Genomic DNA, 18,036 nt, shown 5'->3' on the forward strand with positions numbered 1-18,036 from the left:
TGATTTATTTATTTTTTATTTTTGGTTGCGTTAGGTCTTCGTTGCTGCATGCGGGCTTCTCATTGCGGTGGCTTCTCTTGTTGCAGAGCATGGGCTCTAGATTGTGGGCTCAGTAGCTGTGACGCACGGGCTCAGTTGCTCCGCAGCATGTGGGATCTTCCCGGACCAGGGCTCGAACTCATGTCGCCTGCATTGGCAGGGGGACCCTCAACCACTGCACCACCAGGGAAGCCCTACTGTCATTATTATTGTTGCTGTTGCTATTGTCATCATTGTTTCGTACACCTCAGAGGAAGCTCTGGAGGAAACTGAGACTCAGGAGGTGAAGTGAGTTAACCAGGATGCCACGGCTGGTGGGTGACAGACTCCAGCATGAAACCCTTTTCACTCAATCTCTCCTTCTACGTACGGAGCCTTTGAATGGGCTGGTATCTTTGACTCTAATTATTCTGAATTTACAATGTATGTCTTTGGGGCTTCCCTGGTGGCGCAGTGGTTGAGAGTCCACCTGCCAATGCAGGGGACACGGGTTCGTGCCCCGGCCCGGGAGGATCCCACACGCCGCGGAGCGGCTAGGCCCATGAGCCATGGCTGCTGGGCCTGCGCGTCCGGAGCCTGTGCTCCGCAGCGGGAGAGGCCACAACAGTGAGAGGCCCGTGTACCACACACACACACACACACAAAAAAAAATCCATTTTATTCCTTCCGGTGGTGTGGCAAACAAAGACAAAAGACCACATTGTTGCCTGCACTATGTGTCTGTTGTTAGACAATGCAAATGTTTTAAACGTTTAATATTCAAACACTGTATTTATGCTGTTTTACCCACAAATGAATGTATGGGGTGTTCTTGGTCCTTTTGAGCACTGCAAACTGCTCCATGCCGGGAGCTGCTACAAAGTCAGAGCCCTCCTGATTCACAATCAGGTACTGAAAACAAGTTTTCCCATTGCATGCATGGTCACAGCACTCTAGAACAATTCTCTCCTTCCTTTCTTCCTTCAATAGATATTTATCAAGAAATCACCAAATTTCAGACATGATGGGTAAGTACTGAGACTATTCAATATTTGACCCCCCCCTTTTTTTTTTTCAGTTTTTACCTTTCTTATATCAAAGTTATTGTTAACCAATGACTCTGGGGCAAGCCAACTGTGTAAGGGCCTAGATGAAGTAATAATTCCAATAATTACTTGTTCAATACTCATGCTGTGTCATGCCTATGTCCTACTCCATGGCCATGGCAGACATGACTAACAGATCACAGAATCCCTCACCCAAGCCTGGATCTGGTTTCCTGGCTCTTCTCCACCCAGCATTTCAGGCCCTTCATGTCATGAGAGCCAAGATGGTGAGTAACCCCTACTTCCTAACCTAGCATTAGCATAAACATTTCTTAAAAATAAGGCAAATGTCTAAAGGGACTGCTTTATAAACAAACTAGGCTAGAATTTTAGATTCTGAAGGCAGACAATGAAGTATGTAAAACCACAAAAGCATTTGAGAAAAAAATTGGCTTTGGTATTTCTTTCTTTAAACTTTTGCATTAGTTTCCTTGCCAATTACATAACTGTTTACTTTTCTTCACAGCCTTAATGTTGTGGAGGCTTATTACCTATGGTACTTATCACTAAATAGTAATATTTAGTAAATACTAAAATTTATTGGAATTCACGTACACTAACATATCAGGTTCTATATACTACTTTAGAAATGGAAAAATATGAGGTCACCCCACTATGCACATCTGTATTTCTTGAAAGGAACAAAATGCAAATGAATACGCACTACATTACCTTCAAGCTTAACTGGCAGAGAGAAAAAACATTCAAGTGTCTAAAAATGTAGGTACCACATCATGTTATACATCATTTTGGAGGAAGACATAGTGCTCTGGCAATAAACTGCTCATCCGTGAAATGAAATAACCCTTCTAGGAAAGGATGATTAATTATTTAATAAACATTGTGTATTTTTAGATTCACTAAGAAAAATAAATGGGAGGAGCCAAAGAATGCCAGCAGCAACCAAAAGCCGGAAGAAGAGGCAAGGAATTGATTCTTCCCCAGGCTTCTGGAGGGAGTGGGACCCTGCCCACATCTTGATTTTGGCTTAATGAAACTGATGTTGAACTACTGGCCTCCAGACTGTGAGAGAACAAATTTCTGTAGTTTTTTAAGCCAGCAAATGTGTGATTATTTGTTACAGCAGCCTTAGATAAACTAAGACACTGACCTGCTGAATTCAAGCTGGGAATTTTGCTGTGTGGCCCCTTCAGCTTTGCTATGACCCAAACGCCAGGAGATATACCCCTATCCTGGTTAGGAGCTTTCAACTCTTTTTCTGAAGCTTCCTTCTCCCCTCCCCTGTGTGATCCTCAGCACAAGTAAAAAAAATTGGGGTGATCATATTAACAACTACAAGGAATAGGAAAAACCACTGGCCCAGGATTTAGAATTCATGGTTTCAGATATCGCTCAATCACTTTTTTTCTGGTGCAACACTAAGCAAGTCATGTGCAAGTTCTGGGTCTCATTTTCCTGATCTGTTAAAGGCATAATACTATGTCCTTTGGTCCCCGAAAAGATTAAAGGAGATAGTGTACACAGAGCCTTAAACTATAAAGTATTATATTAAAATATGGAAAGGGTTCTGATTATTCTCCCTTCTCTCCTTCATACAATTAAAAGCATTTTTAAGCACCTAATATAAGGACAGCATCATGCTGAGTTACATACAAGGAAGTATAAAAACATGGTGCTGGCTATCAGGGAATTTACAATCTAACTGGGGAGACGCACACATTTACAACATTAAGTAACAACATAAGGTTGAAAGATTAAGTGCCACTAAGATCTACATGATGCGGAGATAAAAGAGATCATAGGGCACTGCAGTGATGTGAATATCCAGTCCCCTTCCTAGGGAAGTATATCTCCCCATCCCCTGAAGTCAGGCTTGGTCATGTAACTTTGCTTTGGCCAGTGAAATGTGAACAAAAGTGTTGTGTTGTTCCCAGGCAGAAATTTTAAGAGCCAATGCATCTTTTCCTCCTGATACCATGGCTGGCAATACTCTAGTCTAAATAGTGACTGTATCATCTGCCTTGGACACAGAATGAGGACAATACTACAAGGAGCAGTACCTCCAGACAACATGCCACAGACATTTAGTAGAATGAGGACTGTTACTGAGTCTTCTGGTTGTTACTGAAGCATAACCTAGCCAGTGCTGACTGATGCAAATAGTGACAGAAAGGCTAACAGAAAAGGTGGGACCCTAAGTCATAAGGACAACAGTGTCATCTAGAACTTGTATAGGGCTTGGTAGTTATATTACAAAGTGCTTCATGGGACTTAAGAACTCATTTAATTACTTCCTATTACTATTCCACTTAGTACTGCCCATGAAGGCAGGAACCATGAAGTGCTTGTTCAGAGCTATATCCTTGGTGCCAAGCATAGTGGCTGACACATATTGGGGACTTAATACATGGGTGTCTACTAAGTTCCCAGAGAGACAGATGGGACCATACAAGAGAGGAGGAAGGAGGGAGAAAAGAAATTCCATAGCTTGACACTTCAAGGGAGGAATAAGGACGATATGGCCTTGGACATGATGAAAGCCACCTTGATAGATCATTTAAAAATACACAGGTAGGGCTTCCCTGGTGGTGCAGTGGTTGAGAGTCTGCCTGCCGATGCAGGGGACGCGGGTTTGTGCCCCGGTCCGGGAGGATCCCACATGCCGTGGAGCGGCTGGGCCCGTGAGCCATGGCTGCTGAGCCTGCGCGTCCGGAGCTTGCACGTCCGGAGCCTGTGCTCCTCAACGGGAGAGGCCACAACAGTGAGAGGCCCGCGTACCGCAAAAAAAAAAAAAAAAAAAAAAAAAAAAACACAGGTACAATTATGGTTAAATTGTAAAGCTTAAAAAAAAAAAAAAGATGGTGCCCCTTCCAGATGATGACAGCCATTTCTGTTCTCCTCCTGCCCTGATTAACATACCTCTTTGCTATAATCTGTTCTAACAGCATGATTTCAAGGCATAAGACAATGATTAACATTATGATTAAAAGTGACCCAAGATTTAAAGACTTAAGATATACACCATCTTCTTTTTTTTTTAAAGAAGCACTCTAATTCGTACAGTATAGACATATTAAAACCTTATCTTTTATTAAAAAAAAAATTTTCTCTCCCTTTTATTTCAACCCTTGACTTAGTGAATTTAATGAATAGGATTAGGCTTTATCTTTCTTTCTTTTTTTTTTTTTTGCTGTACGCCGGCCTCTCACTGTTGTGGCCTCTCCCGTTGCGGAGCACAGACTCCGGACGCGCAGGCTCCGCAGCATGTGGGATCTTCCCGGACCGGGGCACGAACCCGTGTTCCCTGCATCGGCAGGCGGACTCTCAACCACTGCGCCACCAGGGAAACCCTATCTTTCTTAATAAATATCTTCTAAGTTTCTCCTAAGTCGAACAACAACAACAAAACCCAAAGCAACTCAAGCTAGAAGCTATATAGAGATAAATCAAAATATTTCCTCTAGGCAATAAAGGGGCACAGACAATTACTCTAGGCCACCAAATTTGGGGGGGGAAATATATTAAGAAATTCCACACCATCCATTAGACGTAATGCTTTTAGTAATTGCTGTTTATCTTTGTAACAAGATCCCTGGTGGTGGAGAAAACTAGTCTGGTAAAGCAAGTACCTTAAGGGCCGAGGTGATTTCTGCGACACTATTATTCTCTAAATCATGAAGAAAGCCACAAATGTCATTTAGATTGGTCAATAAATATTAATTGTCTGCAAAGATATATTTTAAAATTTGCTGTTCTTAAAGCCACCCACGTATTGTACAGGGGGAAAAAAACACTCAAAATACTCCTCATTGCAAAATGCATAGCATTTACCAATTATTGAATAATAGGGAAATCAGAAAAAAAATCTGTATTTTAAACACTCTATTGTTAATGGGGCATTACAGCTGGACTCTGTTTACTTATTAAAATTTATATCCCATTTGCTTCCCAAAAGAATTAAATAGTTTACAATGAAAGGCACACATTCTATCAGGCTCTTAAATTAGAAAGTAAAATTTGAAACCAGATGGAAGGACGAAGTGAGTCTATAAATCAGTTAGGCTAAATATTAATTTGAACCACATTCAACCATTTCTGATCCACAAAAAAGGCAGTCATGTAGTTCAGTCTATTATCATTACAGCAATTGAGGGTTTGATTTAACACAAAACTTCCTGGCAGAAAGGGAAAGGTGAAAAAGTACGCAATTTTCACTGTAGGCCAAATTCTCTGAGAATTCTCGGACTGCACTGAAAGCTATGCTTGTGAGAATACCACACTTCTCAGTGCAGGCATGGGGGTGGAGTGCTAGGCAAAGGAACATCTAAAAATAGAGATCTGTGATAACAGATTGTGATATAGAGTCATCATTCAGAATCCCTAGGTCAGTGTAGTTCAGTGTTTTCTAAACTGGCGGGCTCTAGAAACGCCACTGGTTCCCTGAAGTTCATTGGTAGGAAGCAATTAATGTGTTTTATGCTCACCAAGTTTTAAGTGCAGGACAGCTTAGAGCCTTCAACAGCTAAGCTGTGTATTCAGGACTCTCTGAGAGCAGGACGTTTCCAAACATTAATTGTCTGTGGAATCTTTTAAAATTTAAACACCAGGTATTAAGCTGGTAGAGTGTTCAGTTCAAAGACTTTTTGGAAAAGTTAACCAAAGATCAGTGTTATTCAAACTATAATCAATTAATGGTCACAAACAGCGTTTTGAAAGTTAAATAGAACAGAGTGTAGCAAAGAAACAAATCAAGGAACAGAACACACTGCGAATATAAGTACTGTCGTGTAAAACTTTTGTGTGAGTCAAGGAAAGAGAGAGAGGCGGGAGGGAGAAAAACTAGGTCATGCCATAAACTGTATTTCTTACAGGTTAGGACAAAATAGCTTGAAAGCCAATGACACAGAAAAATAGATGACTATAAAGAACGTGGGCATTCACACACAAATTTTTAAAAATCTAATAACTGTCCATGCAAAATTTATTTTCACGTGGGTAGATACACACATATAATAATCAAGTTAAATAAAGCTTCTTCCTTCAGAGGTGCTGGGGTGTAAGTTCCCATAGGCTCTGGCTGTGCCCCAGAGGAGGGAATAGTCAGTTCAATCCAAGGAAACATAAAGGTCTCACCAGGAGGGTTTAGAAAATGAGCAGGCAGGAAAGGGCAGTGCGGCGCAAGGGCACAAGCCGGTGCAGCTGGGCATGTGCACTTGGCCACCATACTGGACGAGAGGTGGAAGAGCCTGGGGAGGGGCAGCTGACTTAAGTATTAAGAGGCCAAAGCACTAGGGTCTGACCACTCCCTACATGTGGTAGGGGTAAGAGGACCCCCAAGTTGTTGACTGTGTAGCTGACTAGATGGCAGAACCATGAACCACACTGGACTAAGGGCAAAGGTGACCTGGCCATAGGTTAGCCAAGCAGGCGCCACGCACACACGACTATCTACGGCCTTGTGGTTCGCAGTAAGGAGAGAAGCTTCTTTCATGAGGCAGCTGAACTCGCTGGAGTTCAGACAGATGCTTACAGATTTAGGAGTGATTTGTGTCCTCTTAGCCTTATCCCAATCCCCATTCCAGTTATGCCCAAAGGCAGATGGGGGCTTCCCTGGTGGCGCAGTGGTTGAGAGTCTGCCTGCCGATGCAGGGGACGTGGGTTCATGCCCCGGTCCGGGAGGATCCCGCATACCGCGGAGCGGCTGGGCCCGTGAGCCATGGCCGCTGAGCCTGCGCATCCGGAGCCTGTGCTCCGCAACGGGAGAGGCCACAACAGTGAGAGGCCCGCGTACCACAAAAAAAGAAAAAAAAAAAAAAAAAAAAAGACAAAGGCAGATGGGGTGGGAGGGCTGCTGAGGGGTCAGGGCCAGGGAGAATCAGACACTTTCGATCTGAACTAAATATCTATTTCACAGATTTGGTAATCAAAGAAATGATACTGGTGCCTCTACTGGTGCTGTATGTAAAATTCCTGCAAAACTTATCCCATAGGCTGTCGTTCTCTATTTAGTTTGTCTCCTGGGACCGACCTGGTTTCGGTGCCCTCCTAGAAAACATTTGGTTCTACTGGGCTACAGACTGAGACTTAGATTTTTCTGGCTTTGTTTCCAATAAATTGATACTTGGGAGTTCTCCTTTAGCGGGTGGCAAGAAAGGATTTAGAGATGAAGAGGCAGGAGCCTCAAACAATTTTCCAGTTACAAAGGGACCCTCCTTTGTATCATGACCTGCCCCATTCTGGGCTGGGCGACTCAGGGTACAGGGCCCGGATGCGTGAGCCCAACCTGAATGCGGATCTCCAACGGGCCAGGGTGCTCTGTGCAGGTAAAAAGGAGCCTTTGAAAACAGAGCTGGAGCCACTCACCCAAAGAGGCAGAGTTGGCAAGACAGGGGAGATGATTAGGCCTAGAGAAGCAATTAGAAGCACAAGGCACTGCCTGGGTAGAGAAAGGCAGTCCTCATCTGGTTGGCCCTTTCTACTCATGGCAAGCCCCCTGCCGCATTACTTGACAGTTCTGTTTGCCACGTCAGCAAGCACTGTACGCAGCCTCCCCCAACCCCGGGCTCCTTCAGAGCCTGTAACTGGGCACCCCTAACCCCAGCCCATCCCACCCCAGTACTTTCAAACACTCCTTGCCCTTGGGCATGCTTCTGGTGTAAAATAACAGGTAGAATGACAAAATTTTCTACGTTTTATTTCTTACTCCCCCTACCATCCAACTTCTCTGGATATGTGAATGGCACCAGATCCAGTCTGTCACACCCACTCTGTGTTCCTTTATTTATAATCTAAATGATTCTTCCTGGGTTTAGAGAGATTTACTCTTTCCACTGAAAATGAACTCCTTGGCTCACATATTTTTCATTTGGCCCCAAGCCTGATTTGGTATTTCCAATCTCTGGCCACTGCGACAAAGCCTGCCTGATTCTGCTCCCAGGACTTTTTTACCCTCAGAAATTGAGTCCTTGCCTGAGGACTCTGACTTTAATTTCTTAATTCTTGTTTTCGATTTCCTTTCTCTTCTTTACTTTTCTAAAGAGCAGTTCCCCAGGGCACTCTTTGGGAGCTGCCTAGAAAAGAAGAATTCTCAGTTGAAGTTATAATAAGAAACAGGGCACCCGGTGCTGGAGCCCAAAGGTTGTGTGCCGCTAAGAGGGAAAACAGGGAACATAACTCGGTCGTCCTCTTGCCGAAGGAGAGAGGCCAGCGAGCTGGAGGAGAAGAGAAACTTGGGCCTCAGTGGGAGCTGGTACAGCTCATGCTGACACAGACAGGTATGACAGCAGCAGGGAGTCTTGGATCCCAAGTGACTGGACTGAAAACTCATTACAGGATAATTTTCATAAATTCTCACCTTTCTCTATTAAAAAAATAACTCCTGCATACACAATTCATTGCCAGGCTTTAATTCACAGCTGTGATACATAAGCACCAAGTCTGGTTTAAGAAGAGGGTTAGAAACACACTAAGCCACTTGGTTGGGGCAGGGAGAGGGGAGTGTCTAAACATCAGTGTTGGCCTTTGAAGAGGCATCACGTCATCAGTCAAGACTCACAGGGAACCAATAATGGAAGAGTTTTAGATATTTAAAGTCAAAGACAAAATAATGCGAACCTCCCATGTTTTAAATTTTCTCCTGATTTTTATAATCTGTTACAGTTGACCCAGGGTAATATTTCAAGGAAATATTAATTCTTAATAAAAGTATTGCCCCTGGGGACAGTGCCTGACAGTTCTATGAAAGCACCTTCACATCTCTGCCATCCCAGCAAAAATCCCCACTGCAGATGGAGAGGCTGGGACACTAAGTCCCCAACACCAGTGCCAGGGAAGAACCATGATTAAATTGCACATGGTAGGATTCCTATACCAGTATTCCTTCTCTTGACCAACCTGGCTCTCAAAAACTTGACAGAATTATATGTGGGGAGACTCCCTGAATTCCACCCGACGTTCTCAAATTCGTCTTCTCCAGTAACCAACTGTGCACCATGATATTGTAATATAATAAGAAATATATATTTGGTTTTCGTCCATGATTCCTGACACAAAGCTTCCAAGACCGTTGTAATTTCCTGAGTGGTAGGAGCATCTTCTATCATAATATTTGGTCTTAGACCCTGGTTCCTGACACAAGAGCTTTCAAAACCCTTGGGCTCTCCAGAACGACAAGAGTAACTTTTTGCACATGAATGAGATGTCTGGGGGCCCTTACATAGTTTCAGCGTGAGGGCTGCTCCCAGAAAGACCAGGTTGTGATTAAAGGGTTGGAACTTACAGTCTCACCCTAACCTCCAGGGAAGGGAGAAGGGCTGGAGACTGAGCTAGTCACCAACAGCCAATGATTTAATCAGTCAGCCTATGTAATGCAACCTCCGGAAAAACCCTAAACAATGGGGTCAAGAGAGCTTTGGGGGTCGGGGGTCAGAGAACACATTCAGGTGCCAGGAGGGTGACATACCCCAAACTCCACGGGGACAGAAGCTGATAACCCTTCTGGACCTCACCCTTTGTGCTTCCTCATCTGGCTGTTCTTTTGTATCCTTTATAAGAAACTGGTAATAGTAAGTAGTGTTTTCCTGAGTTCTGTGAACCGTTATAGCAAATCATTGAACCTGAGCAGAAACCTCCATGGGAACCTCTGATTTATAGCTGCTCTCGGGCACATGTAGGGGTGGCCTGGACTTGTGACTGGCATCTGAAATGGGGGCAGTCTTGTAGGGACTGAGCCCTTAACCTGGGGCGGGGAGGGGTCTGGGCTAACTCCTGTGTCAGAATGGAATTAAATTGTGGGACACCCAGTTGCTGTCGGCAGAGACCTGGAGAGTTGCTTGGTGTGGAAAACTGACACATTTGGTGTCAGAAGTGTTCTGTGAGTGAAACGAATCAGAGGAGCTGCATTATGCTCTAAATCACTGGATTCACCAGGAAGCCCAAAATCTCAGATGATTACATTTAAGTAAAAGAGTTCAAGGTGGGGCTTCCCTGGTGGCGCAGTGGTTGAGAGTCCGCCTGCCGATGCAGGGGACACGGGTTCGTGCCCCGGTCCGGGAAGATCCCACATGCCGCGGAGCGGCTGGGCCCGTGAGCCATGGCTGCTGAGCCTGTGCGTCCGGAGCCTGTGCTCCGCAATGGGAGAAGCCACAACAGTGAGAGGCCCACTGCCGCAAAAAAAAAAAAAAAAAAAAAAAGAGTTCAAGGTGATAATCTGTGTACGAAAAACAGTGACTATCCATTCATCTGCGATAACGTAAGGCCTTTAGCGATTTATCAAACACTTAATCATTTGTTGAGTATATACGACAGGCCAAGTGACCAAGTGATGTTTTGGGTTACAATAGTTACAACTTTTTCTGCTCTCTAAGACACGAATCCATGTCTGCGTGGGTCATTAGGCTTCTTCTCCGCTGACACTACTCTTACTTCTGGTTTCGGAAGGTTCTAAGTGTTCCAAGAAGATCGCAGCACTTTCAAGACTGACAGAGAATCACTGGAGCCTAGTATGATGGATCACCCTCATGCTACATTCGGAATGGGCGATCCCTCACCTGGATTGGGACTCAGGGGAAGCGTGAGATGGAAGTTGCTCAGGGATCATCATCAGAATTTTTTGCTGTTGACACGACAATCTCAAGCTCCCACACCACACCGCCTGGTGCTGAAACATGCTTATGAGAAACAGTGGATTATGCACTGAACCAGCTATCAAAACACAGGATGCGTTCTTCAGAAGAAACTGTTGTCTTCATATATCCACTAAGGAAGGATCGGCTTGAAGACACTCTCAAGGCATTCCTCTGAGGGAAACTTTTCTTAGACAATCACTTACAATGTCTTTCCTTACAGGTTATTCTAGATTGAAAGTATTAGCAAGCATCCCAGCATGATTAATAGAAGGCAAGAAGGCCACTTCTATAGAGATAAAATATAACTATGGTGTAAGTCAGTGGAATGGCCAAGTAAATCCTGATGCCTCTGCTTACCATGTGTCTATATTAAAAAGAAATTAGCTCTAGAGGTCAAGATAATACTGGAACATAGGGAGAGAATTACTGCTCTCTCCCTGAGACTTTTCTCCCTGAGGCAAGGCAGCATATACCTTAGATTAAATTTTTATCAGATCTTGGAATTCCATCAATCTTTCATTACTGGCTGGCTCAGAGAACCCTCTGACTACATGTCATTAGGAAGCTCTCCATCCTCCCTGTGAAGACCCGCCTCCCTCCATCACTCCTAGGAAAAGAAACAGTGGCAAAGGGAAAATAGAGATAACTTTCAATTAGATCAAAAACCAAGAGGCCTGGTACTTCCCTGGTGGTGCAGTGGTTAAGAATCTGCCTGCCAATGCAGGGGACACGGGTTCGAGCCCTGGTCCGGGAAGATCCCACATGCCGTGGAGCAGCTAAGCCCGTGTGCCACAACTACTGAGCCCGCACGCTAGAGCCCGCGAGCCACAACTACTGAGTCAGTGTGCCACAACTACTGAAGCCCACGTGCCTAGAGCCCGCGCTCTGCAACAAGAGAAGCCACTGCAATGAGAAGCCCGTGCACTGCAATGAAGAGTAGCCCCCACTCTCCGCAACTAGAGAAAGCTTGCATGCAGCAACGAAGACCCAACGCAGCCAAAAATAAATAAATAAATTTATTTTAAAAAATGTGTATGTTGAAAACATTAAAAAAAAAAAAAAAACCAAGAGGCCCACTATTTCTAAAATCCTGTCACCTAAAACAGAACTGCCCTTTATCACTGGCAACTTCCACCAATTTAGAAAGGACGTCTCCTTGGCATACATGCTGTTGTGTCACCACAATGTGCAAAGCTGAACATAAAGAACAGCTCCACTCACTTGCTCTCCTGAATGCCCTCCTCAGGGCAGGCACGCCCTCATGCTGCCTCCTTTAGTCAGTGCTAATTCCATTTAAGGGTCAACTCGGGAGCATGCAGGCAGGAGACAGGAACCACACCAGTTACTGGGACAGAAAGATCATTTAAAGACCTGTAACTACAAAACTAAAAAGGGAATAGGAAGAAGTTATCATGGAGGCAGCAATTGCAAGAGGGGGCTGTGACCTGGAGGGTGGAGAGAACAAAGGGCAGAGGTTGGAGTTATCAAAACCTAGAAGCTTGGAGAAGCCCCATGGTGCAAAACCTCTGACACTGAGGAGGTAGTGCTGCTGGGCTGGTGTCTCTAGACTGGAAGCAGGGTCGGGACTCAGACCTTTAAAGAGGGCACCCGAGCCAGTGGCACGGGTAGCTCTGAAGAAGGGGAATGATTAACGGTTCTGCATTTCTGTGAGTGCTAGGAAAACTGCGTGAGAACTGACACAACGTGATGAAGAAGTTGTTCTAGGATGATGCTCACAGACACGGGAAGCAAGTTCCTTCTCGTTCCTCCAGCCTTGCAGCCCCTTCTAGTCAGAGTCTAACGAGCAGCAAACTAGAGAAGCAGAAACGTTTTTGCAGAGTCCCAGCTCCACTCTCACAAAGCGAGCAGAGAAGGATGGGTTTGGAGCTGAGGGACAGCAGCTTAATAACTGGCACAGGAAACAATAGGTCACAGGCTGGGAACACTGAGGTGATTCCTTTTCATACTGTGTAAGAGGCTAGTTGTTTCACCTCATCTTTTTTAATAGTGGTATTAACTTGGCAATTGTTGGCCCAGCTAGAGACTCCATTTCCCAGAATCCCTTGCAGCTGCATGTGGCCAAAGGGATATGAACAGAATGTGGGCATAATGTTGCATGTGCAAGTTCCAGGTCCCCTTCAACTTACAGACAAGTCCCCTGGTTGGTCAGACTAGGAAGACACTGGAAGGATGGCAGAACAGGACTTGCCTTTTACAGAGACTTCCTACAGAAGCCACAACGACTGCCTCATTCTATTCTGAATGAATGTTACTGTAAATGCTCTTTCTGGAAAGAACCAGGCCATGCTGGGTCCTCCACATTTGGGTCCCCTATTCTTTTTTTCCTTTACTTAAAAAATTTTTTTTAATAAATTTATTTTATTTTTATTTATTTTTGGCTGTGTTGGGTCTTCGTTGCTGCACACGGGCTTTCTCTAGTTGAGGCGAGCAGGGGCTACTCTTCGTTGTGGTGCGTGGGCTTCTCATTGCGGTGGCTTCTTTTGTTGCGGATCACGAGCTCTAGGCATGCGGCCTTCAGTAGTTGTGGCTCATGGGCTTCGTTGCTCCGCGGCATGTGGGATCTTCCCAGATCAGGGATCGAACCTGTGTCGCCTGCATTGGCAGGTGGATTCTTAACCACTGTGCCACTAGGGAAGCCCATTTTTTCCTTTTTAAAACAACCCATTAAAGATGGAAAAACCATTTTCAGCTCGGGGCCATATTTTGTCAACCTCTGCTTTTAATTCACACCTGTGGTTTCATCTCCTCAAGGAAAGAGACCAGGCCTTGAGTGCAGAGTTCTCCGTCTCCCTGCTGAGCCCAGGTTATGTGAGACCATCCATTATCTCTTGTCAGATTAACAGAGGAGCTCCTATTTGGACAGAGGACAATTCCAGGAGTCTGTCTTTGCCCTGTCACAACTAGATGGGTCACCTAAGGCAAATCATCCCCTTCTGTCCTCAGTTAATCTCTAAAATAAAGAGGTTGAAAGACAGTGGTTATGAAACCACCTTTTACATTTGAAAGCCTACAAGTTACAGTTTTGCATATTCTGACTAACCTCAGTGTTACAGCCAGGATGCCCATGTACCCCCCAACCCCATCCCAAAATTAAGCAGTTTTTTCCAAAGAATCAACACAGAACAACAGTGGCAGGAAAACAAAAGCATGAACTGTGTGTGGCAGGAGACTTCTAAAGCAACTTAAAACCAGGGACTTGGTGGATAAAACCAGTTGGGAATATTCCAAGAGAAGAGAAAACGAAACAAATATTCAGTGCACTTGAGACTTACTATGTTATTTAGATAAAAGTTCCTGAGATCTTAACCAGATAAAACAGTTAAGTCAAAGATAAACAATTGGAAATTTATGAATAATCTATCACACAGTAAGATTTTATTAAAAACTGTTCATCAAAAGCAGGAAAGAGACACATAAAACACCTTCTCAGAAGAGAAGTTCTGCTATACAAACTATAAGCACAAACAGTATCACAGGGTCAACATTTAACATGCATAAGAGAGTGCTTTTTAAAAAGCGCTTGTGCACAATGGCTGTGATGGCTGCTTTTAATTATAAAAGAATTTTACCTTCATTAGAGCAGGCCCAGTGGGGTCTCCACTTATAATGGTTATTTATTACAAGGAATTCCAATTTTTCCTAAAGACAAAAACAGCAGTCTAGTGTTGCCACTAATTTAAATTAATGAGTTTATTGACCAGAGCAGCGTTTCCCAAAGTGTGTTCCATGAGACTGCATTTCCAAGAAGAAAAGGGTGCCAGTCCACATCAGGACAGGAGAACCTCCGAGAGGGTCCAAAGCAAAGGGGCCTGATGCACTTGGTTTAACCCACTTTCCCAACTGACCCTAGATCTTTTTTTTTTCCCTTTCAAGGAAAGTCTATGAACATTTGACCTGATTAGTGCTCCATGGTACACCGACCTGGGAAATCCCACTTATGGGGTCTGAAACCCTGGACTATACCATCCACCCACTTTCCTTTCTCATGGGAAACAGACAGGATTAGCAGATTCTATTGCTTATTGGCAACGTCCAGAAGGATCTGTGTGCCCCTTCCCTTACCTGTCACAAGAGGCAAGGAAAGTCCCAGTTTAAAGTCTCCTATGTTCAGAAGTTATGTCTGCTTGCTACTGATATCTCTTTAAAAGAATAAGGAGGGGGCTTCCCTGGTGGCGCAGTGGTTGAGAGTCCACCTGCCGATGCAGGGGACATGGGTTCGTGCCCCGGTCCGGGAAGATCCCACATGCCGTGGAGCAGCTGGGTCCGTGAGCCATGGCCGCTGAGCCTGCGCGTCCGGAGCCTGTGCTCCGCAACGGGAGAGGCCACAACAGTGAGAGGCCCGCGTACCACAAAAACAAAAATAAATAAATAAATAAAATAAAAGAATAAGGAGAGTGCTGCTTCCCAGGGCCGAATGAATAAATAGGAGAGCTGTGGCCGGATTAGCACAGCCCCTGAAATTGTTGTGAAACCCCTCCCACCCCATCCTTGGAAGGGCAGCCTGCGGGTCCGTAGAGACAAGATGAGAGATGGCACTGTGGTCACCTGCCCCAATCACTGGCGGCAAAATGCCAGTTCTACAACCCAGGGCCTCCTTCCCACAGGGGTGGAAGCAGAGCAGGTCAATCTGGGTGCTCCCTGGTGCTGCCTGTGATTGGAAATACAAGGCTCATGAAACCCCTTTCACCAGTCCCATCTCTGGGAGCCTTGACATTTATCTCACTGTGATCAAAAGGAACCGAAGTAGGAGGAGGGAGCCCTCCCTTTGCCTGGCAGTAATGCACATGGGCTCCAAGAAATGCCATAATAAAGGCAGGCGTGACTCTCAAGAACAAGTCAAAAACGTCAGTCCAGTCCTGCAACCACCAGCACCCCATAGAGAACCAACGTCTGATGCGATGGCGACTTCTCAGCCATTCATAATAAGAGGCTTCTCCAAATCAACCTGGGGGATCGGTGGGGTGTGTCACAGCTGGATCATCTCCTCACCCAAAGTAAACTTACTCCATAAGTAACTTCTTCAGAGCAACTCAAATCCACTTGAAAGCCTTAAGAAAATGCTAAACCCAAAACAACTTTATAAATCCTGAAATTACATGGCTCAGTGAAGCACTCTGAATTTCAAGACAGACTGTGCCCTTCAAGCCTCTGGTATACATACTTTCCATATTCATTTTAACCACATCAAGAACTTCCCTAAGAGATTCCATTTTCTCGGCAAGGGAGGTTACAAAAGAGAATGTGAAATGGACTCATTTTCTCAAGCAAAATGAAACACTTTTATGTTTTATTCATGCAAAGTGTAAACTCCTTTCCTTTGCAGCATTACAAATTGAATTTGCTCTTGTAAATTGCTGTAAGAAAAAAAAAAGGAATCAAGAGCAAAAGAAAGTATTTTTTTAAAAAAAGCAGGAATACAAAGGCCTTCTTTTAGAGAATGAAAACTCAGGGGTCCAATGGGAGAAATACAACCTTTCACTGACAAACATACTTTTTTATTTACTGTTTCTAAAAGCAATCTAGCTCAAGGGCCCCCAACCACTACATGAGCTTTCTGAGGTCCTGACAGCTGATGCAGAGCCCTCAGTGTATTTCTAAATTACACTTATCTGCTAACATTGAGTAAGAGTAAGAAATGGTTTAAAAAACATGAGTAACTCAGCCCACACTTCAAAAACATAATCAAGGCAAGGTAACCTAATTTACACTGATATCACTGGGTGGCAAGAGGAGTGGCCCTTCCTGCTTTGTAGGACAACTGAACTCAGTGTCTGAAACAGCCTCTCGCCCTCTGTTATCAATGATAAACTGTCCTCGAAACCTCCCTGAGGTCTGACCCCTCCCTCATCCTCCCTGTCTTTGAAAGGAAGCCATGTAATTAGCTGTCTCTTCTAGTGGATGTTGCTTTAATGATTCAAGAGCTAACATTCATTAAGCATTTTCCACATCCCTCATCAGTGGGCCAATTACTATACACACAGAGGCACATACATACACGTGCTTTGTGGTGCTTTGTGGTCCTTATTATCACCGTCATTTCACAGATGAGAGAAAACTAAGCTCAGGGCTTGAATAATTTTGTCGATTGCAATTTGAATCATATTTTCTCCCTGAACAAAGAGCATTTGGCCTTACTTTAAAGAGTTGGGGTGAACTGAAAACCTCATCGATGAAATCCACTCACAAGCTAACCTCAAAAAAACACAACCCCATCCAGTTGTACACGTAAATCATGATCTTCATCTTGACTCCTGTCTTAAAAACAAACTTGGAGGACAGGAAGTAGGGAAGGATCAAGTATCTTACACTCTTCCATCAAGGCTAAATGTTTTTAATGATGCACGAACATCATCAGGTATTTTCCTCTGTAAACTTAATCAATTCATGCCAATGCATCAACTCCAGTGCTCCAGCTCTGCTAAGCAATTGAATGACAGGTATGGATGCATAATCTATCTACTCATTTCCCCCCAAAGCACCTGGTCCAGCTGTCACCGTTCATCACTGTTACAAAAGCTCAAAGACACAACTGTGCTCCCACGAAGGTTTATCCAATCAGCTGTCAGAGGACATTGCAGCTCTCTGTTTTGCAGACCATTTCTCACCTGTGATTCCAGCAAAAATGCTTGTTCTTTGATGAATGCTTAACCACTTTCCTTTCAGGCTTAGGACTTGCAACTGAATCAAAAAACTATCAAATCCACTACTGCCCATCTTTGGAAGACAAAGGATGGCAAAGCCAAGGCACAGCCACCTAGAGGACCCCATGATCCAATAAGCCAGGATGCCCAGGAATGGAGCCACCCCAGGGGAGCAGTCTCTCTGTCGTCTGGGATTTTCAGCAGCTTCTGCAATGCTCTTGCCCCTTTTCAACAGAGCAATAAATAATCATCCTATAGCTTGTCCCTAAATGCTAGGAGATCCTTGGGTATACCTCGAGAGCTGACAAAGATTAATTTAATTCAAGAGTTAGATGCATTTCATGTAGCCCAATTAATTCATAAAGTATCAAAGTATGATGCCTGTGATTACTGTCACTTTATTAGTTAGAATATGTACTTGAAAATCAGAACTTCCTTGTTTCCAGTCACTGGAGAGCAAAAAAGTCACAACACATCTATTAAGAAGTACTTGCTCGGGGCTTCCCTGGTGGCGCAGTGGTTGGGAGTCTGCCTGCTGATGCAGGGGACGCGGGTTCGTGCCCCGGTCCGGGAGGATCCCACATGCCGCAGAGTGGCTGGGCCCGTGAGCCATGGCCGCTGAGCCTGCGCGTCCGGAGCCCGTGCTCCGCAACAGGAGAGGCC

The 18,036-nt window shown here is 44.6% G+C and overlaps 1 protein-coding gene across 2 annotated transcripts in view; it reads right to left on the reverse strand.

Moving 5' to 3' along the window:
* The window catches only part of APBB2 (amyloid beta precursor protein binding family B member 2), a gene marked incomplete at both ends in the record, with an annotated part of 235,704 nt that overhangs the window by 46,207 nt on the left and 171,461 nt on the right, over positions 1 to 18,036 (reverse strand). The gene's annotated exons all lie outside the window — the stretch shown is intronic.

Source organism: Hyperoodon ampullatus (genome assembly GCF_949752795.1).
Source record: "Hyperoodon ampullatus genome assembly, chromosome: 1".
In the NCBI taxonomy this organism is placed as follows: domain Eukaryota; kingdom Metazoa; phylum Chordata; class Mammalia; order Artiodactyla; family Ziphiidae; genus Hyperoodon; species Hyperoodon ampullatus.